The sequence below is a fragment of the Myotis lucifugus genome, unplaced genomic scaffold (assembly GCF_000147115.1).
Source record: "Myotis lucifugus unplaced genomic scaffold, Myoluc2.0 scaffold_192, whole genome shotgun sequence".
NCBI lineage: Eukaryota > Metazoa > Chordata > Mammalia > Chiroptera > Vespertilionidae > Myotis > Myotis lucifugus.
In genome coordinates, this window is record NW_005871240.1 from 1,748,667 (window position 1) to 1,756,985 (window position 8,319).

The following is an 8,319-nucleotide window of genomic DNA, read 5'->3' on the forward strand; positions in this document are numbered from 1 at the left end:
CTACTGGGAATCAAGCCCACAAACCAGGCATGTGCCCTGACCAGGAGTCGAACCTCAACCTCTGTTCCTGGGTTGACGCTCAACCACTGAGCCACACCCAGCTGGGCGGGTCTCAGAATTTATCCACTTGCAAGCTAATAAGTTAGTCTGCTTCAAAGATACTGTAAGAAAACATGTGACTCCTGAGTCAGAGACAAAATAAATTTTATTTTATTCACAGCACTGCAAGCAGTAGGAGCAACAGAATATTTGCATCAGTTTCCTTTGCCCCACGTACCATAGAGACAATAAATGGGTCTATATGGATGTCTGTGCAAATAATGGGTGGCATTTCAGAAGAGCAAAGCTGAGATTAGAGAATCTCAATCATTTTATAAAGGGCAGTAAGCATGCCTTCTCTTTGAACTGAAGGGAAATAGTACTATGTTTATTAAATTGGACAGTAAGTGGACATGCCCTTTGTTCCAGTGAAGTATGGTACCTATTTGCTTTGTTTAACAATGGACAGGTTACTTTGATTTTCTAAATTGTATAAGTCATCCCATTCGATTGAATGACTTATTGATTGAATGACTATCCCATTGATTGTGATCTTACTGGTTATCGAAGCACATTCTTCTGTACCTGGGAAACAGGACAGCACAATTACCCTAAATTGTTTTAGTGTCCACAGATGGTGCGTTCCCTGTCAACTCAGTGGTCCCAAGACCTGAGGGTTCCAGATAATGTTTCTCTGTCAACTGGGCGGACCCAAGACCCGAGGGCTCTAAATAATGTTTCTGTCAACTCAGAGGTCCAAAGACCCAAAACTATAAACAATCTTTGTAGATAACTAATCAGCTCAATCTCGCTTCTGTAACTGCTTTGTGCAAACCAGGGTCCTCATTCCAAACCCTGGGATGTAATCAATACCTTTGTGATTTTTTGCCTATATAAGTCTGGTTTTGCCACCATCTTATTGCTATGAGATTTGGGAATGTCCCCTCATAGTCCCGGATTGCAATAAATATGACTCTTTAATTCGACTTCTTGAGGCGTCCTTCTGTGATTGGACATGCCCTTTGTTCCAGAGAGAGAGACACTATTTCATCTTCCAAGCTTATTCATTATACAAACATCCTTGAAAAGATAGTCTAGAACAAAGGCACTTAAAATCTCTGTTTGCAAGATATGCAGAAATAGAAAAGACCCATGGAGAAGTGTCCTAACAGACCTGCCTTTGCAGTCTGAGGTTGATTTCTTCATTGTGATTTATTTTCCATCCCTGAGATACCTATTATCAGTACATTGCCTCCTGGAATGTTTTTGACTTGGGGTTATTATATCAAAGACATATAAGTAAAAGTATCTCAATGTTTTAAATAATGTGAACTCTCATACATAAATGCAGTAAGGGAGCAGAAGCTCTGACATTCACTGTCCTGATGCAAAACCAAAGTGGAGGAAACAAAAGAGCTTGGCCAGATTCACTTTGTTCCTTTATGACATCTGCACACATTCTCTTCATCAATTTGTGGCAAATGTGCCTGAGATCACCTACTCTCATCTTTTCTCCTCTTCCCACCCTTACCTTTTAGGGATCCAGCCTAAGTCGCCTTCCTATCCTTACTTCTTAGGAATATAAGTTAGGACCACGTGAAAGCACTCGACCTTCTCCTAGAGAGCACACATGCTGGTACTCTCCTTCCCTTTCCTTTTAATAATCCAGCAGAGAATGCCCTTCACTTGACCTCTCAAGTCGGATTTCTGAGTGCAAATATGCAGGCACCTTCCCTTCCTTAAATCTTAGGAATCCTGCAGTGGATGCTCTTTCACCACACAATCTCTTGTCTGTGATTCCTTGAGCTCACATAAGCTAGCCTTCCTGTGCACCCCTCTTAGGAATCCAGTGGAGGACTCCCTTCTCCTTGGTCCTCACTTGAAGCTCATTCCCTGAATGCACATATATGGAATCCATCTTTCTTCTTAGGGATCCTGTGTGGGACTTTTTCCTTGCCCTTCTCTAGGACCTGACTGAAGAAGTGCACATATGTTGCTGGGCTTCCTCTTCATGGCATATGTGGATAAGACAGAACCTGGGGAACAATCAGTGCCTGCTTGTTTTACCATGCATTAGAATTTTTTATGCTGTCGATGTTGATGGATTTTTTACAGGGGAAAGCTCCTGTCCTCTTTTTTCTTACATTCCTGAGATTTGTTTGGATTTGTGATAAAACTTTCAATTTCTAAAAGCAGTTTATTTTACCCAGGAGGACCTGGAGCTCAGGCTGTGGGAGCAATCTAATCTGTTATTTAAATGTAGCACCCATTGACATCTCAGCCTGAAAATTTGCAATCTGGATGTCCTTTGCTTAGTTAATATCCACCTAGTTATCTCTCTGCCTTAGAAGTACTTCCAAAATGCAATGCAAAACTCAAATTCTAGATCCCAATGCCTAATTTTATATGATTTACAACATCTAATGCCACAAATGCCAAAGGTCAGAGACAAAGAACAATTCATTATAATAAATCATTACCATCTCTTGAGAATCTATGGATTGTGAGCAGTGCAGTTTGGTGTTACTGGGACAGAGAAGTTCATGCTCAATGTCAAGGATTTACAACCTGATCTACATTACAGAACCTCCACCCTAGGACATGAACATCAGAGTTGAAGTGTTATGGCAAATTTCCAAACAGCGGGGAGACAGACAACCAGCACTTGGAAGAGGGGAATCAGTTACCCCAACTGAGCGCTGAATGTGCCGGGCTTTCCCTTTTATCCCTCTAGTTTCTTTGTCTCCCAAATATGTACTAGGATTTTTCGCAGGCTTTTTGCAGCCCCTGTGCTGGTTGTAAAAGGGGAAGTGATATAGCGACCAAGACCCCATCTGGCGCCAGCAGTCAGACCCCATTGTGGGACTGTGTATGGTATATAGCTCCTGTTAGGCATTCAGGGAAACAGGTTTTGCAAGGCTAGCTAGGACACAAGTGGAAGGGGGTTGGGGCTTAATTATAGTATGCATATGCATTGGAATGCAGGTTTGACTGGGCACAGACCTAGGCTGCCACCCCGAATTGCCTTCACAGAAGGAGCCTCTCTTGAGGGAGGCTTTTTTTTTTTCAGGCACACTGAGCACAAATAGAGCACCTCCTAATCACTGTGAAATGACACAAGCAGGAAATGTAATGAAAATGAAAAGCAGGACATACAAATGAAAAGTGACCTTGACTTATTTCAGGAGCCCACTGGCACACCACTCTTCTACTGCATTGCCTTGCAGCCTTGTGGATAACAGAAACAAAAGGGACTGGCATGAAACAATGCTTCCTGCACTCGGGTAACAAACCATGCTATTTGTGAACTCAAGCCTTCTTGGTTTGGGGCATTTTTAACCTTGTGTTTTCTCTTCTACAACAAATATTTTTGGAGCAAATGGATAGCTTATTTCGACAGGAAATGGGATCATTACTTTGCCAGCTGATGGCAATGTTCAAGGTCAGTTTCTGAATAAAGGAAAGACACCCCTGCAGATAGATATCTATGTGCTGCTTCAGGGGACATGCAAACTGTGATGGCACACAGCTGTCACTCTGCTGGCAAAATCGGGGTATGTTTTATGATGATCAATTTCATTCTTTCCATAGCAGGCAGTAATAAAATGTTTTCTAATTCTAACTAACTGATAAAGCCCTCATTACATGCTAAGCATGCAGATAAGGTCACAAGGATTTTAATATTAATGTCAGCATTTGTATGAGTTCTCATATCAGCACTGCAAGACTACACACCCCTCCCCCCACAGGGCTCATCCCCAGCATCATCCTGCTCCTGGTATATGGTCGAAGAGCACTCTACTGGACTGGTGTGTTCTGTGGGAACTACCCCACATCCGGAGTTGAAACGCAAATATAAATTGAGGAATTCTGCATCCACCCCTGGAAGCAGATGCCAGACAGCTCACAGTGAAACCAGAGACTAACACCCATGCACAGAAATCTGGGGAGACCATTCCCAAAACTCTACTTTCCCTGTCAAGGTGACTCACCATCAGTAGAACCCACAGAGCAGATTTGACTCCACCCTTCTCCTACCACACAGTTAAAAACCACATGGTTACAATATCCTATGTCATTCTTGTTTACTGATATCTTTGATGGCCAGGTATAAGTTCTTAGGTTTCCTTTTGTTTCCTATTATTGTGGTTATTTGTGGGGGGAGAGTATGAGGCAGTGTAGACATAAAACACTCTCTTCTCCCACTGTCATAGTCAGCTGTGGCTCCCACATACCACCATAGTCTAGACTTTCTAACATTATAACTTGTTATTTTCCCATTAGCATATAGTCACTAATACCAAAGCCGTCCCATGGTGTTTGAGTTATTTCATCATAGGAAGGTTTAACTGAAAAATCAGACAGAGGCCGAAAACCAGGACTACCGGCTTTATTAGAGGAGAAGGACCTGCTGGGCTGTCTCGCAAGGGGAGTACAGCAGCACGTGCAGGGGTGAGCACGCCTTTTGAGGGGCGGAATGGGAAGGGGTGGGGGCTTAGTGTACTCGGCGCACACTGATTGGTGGCTTACTGCATTGTCCATATAGGACAAGGGCTTAGGGTATTTGGCAGGTGTGGATTGGTGGTCCAATGTATAGTCCATATAAGGTACATGGTTAGTCACTCAGGTATTTCCGGGCTGCAGGTTACATCATACCCCGCCCACCAGTTGGGGGAAGGGAGGATCTATCAATAACTGCATGCATCATGGACACTGGCTGCTTGTTTACCAAATGCATTGCCTTTTATTTACATGTACCTTTTCCTACTTCCCTTGCAGCAGGTGGTGTGATGTGGATGAATATTATAAACACCACTTCCAGGTCCATTAAACACCACTTCCACTTCCATTAAAATAGCTCTTGTACTCTCCTCCACTTTCTTCTGACACACACACACAAATAAAAGCCAGCAGGAAATCTGAGGTCCTATGAGGTAGCTGTGCTACCAGAAGGATAAGCCTGCTCCCTATATTATTCCATCAAAGGCCATCCACCAACATGCATGTTGAACTGTTGCATGAGCCAGTACTACCTGCTGCCTAGGAGGGTCACAGTAAGTGTTGTGTTTAATAGAATGACTGATAATAGACTGTTTTACCTTCTTCCCTCCTTCCCTTCATTGTCAATGCAAACAGTCTTCTTGTCCCTAGCTGTTGGTATTTCTGACTCTGGTTTTGAATGCAATTCATTTTGTAACTTTTCTTCTTTATACAAGGAAGATTAAAATCCCCAATAGTAAGGGATAATAAAAGAAATACTGAAAAGAAAAAATGCAGTATTAAAAAGAAAAGTGAACTACCATTATCCAGGACCTGCTACTCCAGTGACATCCCCAGAAAGGTAATCTTTTTTTCCAGCCTCCCAAACTTCAAATTTTGCTAAAGATTGAGGGATCCAAGTATTCATATGTCAGCACACATTTAGAAAGGGAGGAAAGAAGGCAGGTTATACGAAATAATTCTTCACCAAAATTTGAAGTTTGGGAGGCTCCTCTGAATAAATTTAATAACAATTTTGTCAGTGGACTGAGAATAATTTTTCTTCCAGGATGAGGACATATAAATACATTGGGAGGTCTGGCTTGTAGCAGGGATGTCAGGAACCCTTAATAGCTGCCCAGGAAGGATCAGTCCTTTGCAATTGATCATGGTCAGTCTGACAAGTCATAGGGCTGCCAGGAAACCCAAATAAGTGAATAACAATCAGTTGTTTCAAAGGATGCGGCTTCATTTCAAAGGTGTCCACTGATGGATACCTCTCAGCTGTAAGAGACAGCTGCTGACTGCCGATTTCCTGAAAGTACCCCTGGAGAGCTGCAAATGGGGAGGCTAACACAAAGCCACAGGGGGGCTTCCTGGAAGGCTCTTTGATGTAACTGATTGTGATGTTCTGCTGGATAACTTATTTGTTTCAAGTATCTGATTAAGGGAATTAGTATTCATCATTAGGAGATGCCCAGAGAGCAAAAAACACAATGTTCTGACTAGCTGTCAGTAATTGTCAGGCTCACACTAATAATGCCCAGGAAGTGAAAAGGTTCTTGCATTTTTCCTTTAACATTATTAAGAATACCGTTTCCTAATAGCAATCTACTGCTATGTGCAGTGTATATCCTGAAGTTTATATCAACTCAAAGCACCATTCCTCATGACATCCCTTGCAGAGTATACAGAGGAGGCCTATAAGATATTAGTGCTAAATTAATTAGGACCTTTCTAATAGAAGCCTTTGTAAACAGTATCCCCCTTCTCTTCTTCCTCATCTCTTCCTAAAATCATGTGCTACTGGTCCCTTAATCTGTTAACTACCAGCTTGGCTTAGAATGAGAAGGCATTCTAAGCATTATCAACTCAGTTTTTATGAAATGGCTTTCCTTCTTATGGTAGTGGGGGAAAATCTTAGTAGCTTTCCTGCTGTAGAAACTGCTACATCCCTTTTTTGGATTTTGTTTTCTTTGCTACAACTAATCAAAATACTGTCATACCCACCATTGCTGAGTATTGCAAATGGCAATGGCCAATAGAAAGATCCTGGTCAGAGTGAATGGCTGTTGTAGAGTAAGTTGCTAATTTCTCCAGTAGAATATCTTTGGGATTGCAGTGATCAAAAAAGGCTAAGCTCCCCTGTGCAAGTGTCGAAAGAAATTAAACAGGGATGACAGGAAGAAAGGCAGATAACAGGCCTCAAACACATTTTGCAGTTAGCGTCTCCTTATGCGTGTGTCCTATAGGGTTTTCAAAAGAATGTGTGGAAGTCATGGTAGATGTAGATATTTAAGGTTTTAATAGGTCTAGGAGCAAGAAAGGGAGATGGTAGAAAGTACATTGGTATGGAGCAATTCAAAGCATGCTAAATTCAGAAAGCTAAATGTGGCAATTCAGAACATAGGAAGAAGTAGCCCAAATTTTGTGCAAAGCCCATAAAAATGGCTTACCCTTGGTTTTGCATCAGAAAAACTAAACCTATAGTTCAATTCCATAATTTTATCCCAAAGTTGGTCACTTTCACTCATGCCAAGCTAAAACACAAAATCAAACGTGATAAATGTTAAAATAGCTTGTTGCTACCAGGGCTATGGGAAGAATAAATTTGTCTAGCTGCTCACTACTCAAAGTATGGTACGTGGTCTGACATCACATGGGAGCCTGTGAAAATTGCAAAATGCCTGGCCACCACCACAGAACCCCTGAATCAGAATCTGCATGTTAACAAGATACCCAGGGAGTTTCTATGCACATTGTGGTTTGGAAAGTCCTGTCTAAGGTACTTGTTAACATTATCTCTGTAGTTTAGAAGGGATGAAGATGCATACTGGGCTTCATAAGCAAAAGGAAATCTATTTAATATATTATTTAACTGCCGGAAGCCGGTCCATCCTTGCTGCTTGACACAGGGAAGAAATATCTGCACAGCATATGTTTCAAGGGACCTGGCGTATATGGCATACTGTTCTTAATATGTTTGCCCCCCTTTTTAGTGCTATGTGTTTTAACCAAGGTCACCTCTCAGAGAAAGGTTTCCCCAGGTGGGGATTTTTCCCTGGAGTTAGGGATTAACAGGACTAAGGAAGGGAATAAATCAGTAAAACCCCTTAACTAAGTGCCAGGCGGGTAGTTAATCACTTTAACTATGAACAATCACGCTTAAGCTATATAATCTTTACTTAGGATAATCTCCTTCAGTTACTTCCTTGTAGCTTAACAGAACAGTAGAGTAGTGACCTTGGAATAGAGATAACAAACGCCCTAACCTTTGGAATAGAATGGATAGGATTAAAATCAAATGGTATAAATACAGATGTAATAGGAGAATAAAAAGAAAACCTGACTGGAGAACCTGGCTATTGCTGATCCTCTGAACGCTGCTGCCTCAGTGTCATTTCTTCTTTGCCGACTCTGTCCACATCTTTGGGAACTGCTGGACCCCAACATTTAACCTTTTTATATACAATTACTTTCGTTTTAAAACAACTTGATTCCCAAAGTTTTGAAAAGTTGAAATGTTGTTCTATGGGAATTTCAAGAGTAAGACGCATAGGTGGGTAATATTTTGAGTGAGCTGTGAGCTATTTTCAGAACAAATCTTATAAGTAAGTTCAAAAGTTACATGAACTTTTATAAATAGTAGGATTCCTTTTTCCTTTTGGGGCAGCAAACATACAAATTCATGGTGCTGCCCACTTTATCTCACAGGGCACTGAAATTTTTTTTATCACACATTAAACAACACAAAACAGGTTATTTTTTAAAAATGAGCATTCATTGTGCAAGGTGTGCTAG